Raw genomic sequence first — 3,074 nt, forward strand, 5'->3', positions numbered from 1 at the left:
ATGAGTGAGTTGCACTGAAAAACTTAGAATATAAGAAACGCACAGTGTAGTACATAGTATATGAGTGAGTTGCACTGAAAAACTTAGAATATAAGAAACGCACAGTGTAGTACATAGTATATGAGTGAGTTGCACTGAAAAACTTAGAATTTACTGAAAAACCCGCATTACACGAAATGCACAGTGTAGTACATAGTATATGAGTGAGTTGCACTGAAAAACTTAGAATATAAGAAACGCACAGTGTAGTACATAGTATATGAGTGAGTTGCACTGAAAAACTTAGAATATAAGAAACGCACAGTGTAGTACATAGTATATGAGTGAGTTGCACTGAAAAACTTAGAATATAAGAAACGCACAGTGTAGTACATAGTATATGAGTGAGTTGCACTGAAAAACTTAGAATATAAGAAACGCACAGTGTAGTACATAGTATATGAGTGAGTTGCACTGAAAAACTTAGAATTTACTGAAAAACCCGCATTACACGAAATGCACAGTGTAGTACATTGTATATGAGTGAGTTGCACTGAAAAACTTAGAATATAAGAAACGCACAGTGTAGTACATAGTATATGAGTGAGTTGCACTGAAAAACTTAGAATTTAAGAAACGCACAGTGTAGTACATAGTATATGAGTGAGTTGCACTGAAAAACTTAGAATATAAGAAACGCACATATAGTACATAGTATATATATGAGTTGCACTGAAAAACTTAGAATTTACTGAAAAACCCGCATTACACGAAATGCACAGTGGAGTACATAGTATATGAGTGAGTTGCACTGAAAAACTTAGAATATAAGAAACGCACAGTGTAGTACATAGTATATGAGTGAGTTGCACTGAAAAACTTAGAATATAAGAAACGCACAGTGTAGTACATAATATATGAGTGAGTTGCACTGAAAAACTTAGAATATAAGAAACGCACAGTGTAGTACATAGTATATGAGTGAGTTGCACTGAAAAACTTAGAATATAAGAAACGCACAGTGTAGTACATAGTATATGAGTGAGTTGCACTGAAAAACTTAGAATATAAGAAACGCACAGTGTAGTACATAGTATATGAGTGAGTTGCACTGAAAAACTTAGAATTTAAGAAACGCACAGTGTAGTACATAGTATATGAGTGAGTTGCACTGAAAAACTTAGAATATAAGAAACGCACAGTGTAGTACATAGTATATGAGCGAGTTGCACTGAAAAACTTAGAATATAAGAAACGCACAGTGTAGTACATAGTATATGAGTGAGTTGCACTGAAAAACTTAGAATATAAGAAACGCACAGTGTAGTACATAGTATATGAGTGAGTTGCACTGAAAAACTTAGAATTTACTGAAAAACCCGCATTACACGAAATGCACAGTGTAGTACATAGTATATGAGTGAGTTGCACTGAAAAACTTAGAATATAAGAAACGCACAGTGTAGTACATATATATGAGTGAGTTGCACTGAAAAACTTAGAATATAAGAAACGCACAGTGTAGTACATAGTATATGAGTGAGTTGCACTGAAAAACTTAGAATATAAGAAGCGCACATTGTAGTACATAGTATATGAGTGAGTTGCACTGAAAATCTTAGAATATAAGAAACGCACAGTGTAGTACATAGTATATGAGTGAGTTGCACTGAAAAACTTAGAATTTAAGAAACGCACAGTGTAGTACATAGTATATGAGTGAGTTGCACTGAAAAACTTAGAATATAAGAAACGCACAGTGTAGTACATAGTATATGAGTGAGTTGCACTGAAAAACTTAGAATTTAAGAAACGCACAGTGTAGTACATAGTATATGAGTGAGTTGCACTGAAAAACTTAGAATATAAGAAACGCACAGTGTAGTACATAGTATATGAGTGAGTTGCACTGAAAAACTTAGAATATAAGAAACGCACAGTGTAGTACATAGTATATGAGTGAGTTGCACTGAAAAACTTAGAATATAAGAAACGCACAGTGTAGTACATAGTATATGAGTGAGTTGCACTGAAAAACTTAGAATATAAGATACGCACAGTGTAGTACATAGTATATGAGTGAGTTGCACTGAAAAACTTAGAATTTACTGAAAAACCCGCATTACACGAAATGCACAGTGTAGTACATAGTATATGAGTGAGTTGCACTGAAAAACTTAGAATATAAGAAACGCACAGTGTAGTACATAGTATATGAGTGAGTTGCACTGAAAAACTTAGAATATAAGAAACGCACAGTGTAGTACATAGTATATGAGTGAGTTGCACTGAAAAACTTAGAATATAAGAAACGCACAGTGTAGTACATAGTATATGAGTGAGTTGCACTGAAAAACTTAGAATATAAGAAACGCACATATAGTACATAGTATATGAATGAGTTGCACTGAAAAACTTAGAATTTACTGAAAAAATCGCATTACACGAAATGCACAGTGTAGTACATAGTATATGAGTGAGTTGCACTGAAAAACTAAGAATATAAGAAACGCACAGTGTAGTACATAGTATATGAGTGAGTTGCACTGAAAAACTTAGAATATAAGAAACGCACAGTGTAGTACATAGTATATGAGTGAGTTGCACTGAAAAACTTAGAATATAAGAAACGCACAGTGTAGTACATAGTATATGAGTGAGTTGCACTGAAAAACTTAGAATTTAAGAAACGCACAGTGTAGTACATAGTATATGAGTGAGTTGCACTGAAAAACTTAGAATATAAGAAACGCACAGTGTAGTACATAGTATATGAGCGAGTTGCACTGAAAAACTTAGAATATAAGAAACGCACAGTGTAGTACATAGTATATGAGCGAGTTGCACTGAAAAACTTAGAATATAAGAAACGCACAGTGTAGTACATAGTATATGAGTGAGTTGCACTGAAAAACTTAGAATATAAGAAACGCACAGTGTAGTACATAGTATATGAGTGAGTTGCACTGAAAAACTTAGAATTTACTGAAAAACCCGCATTACACGAAATGCACAGTGTAGCACATAGTATATGAGTGAGTTGCACTGAAAAACTTAGAATATAAGAAACGCACAGTGTAGTACATAGTATATGA

The sequence above is a fragment of the Mus caroli genome, unplaced genomic scaffold (assembly GCF_978045245.1).
Source record: "Mus caroli unplaced genomic scaffold, Mus_caroli_1 scaffold_25, whole genome shotgun sequence".
Lineage (NCBI taxonomy): Eukaryota > Metazoa > Chordata > Mammalia > Rodentia > Muridae > Mus > Mus caroli.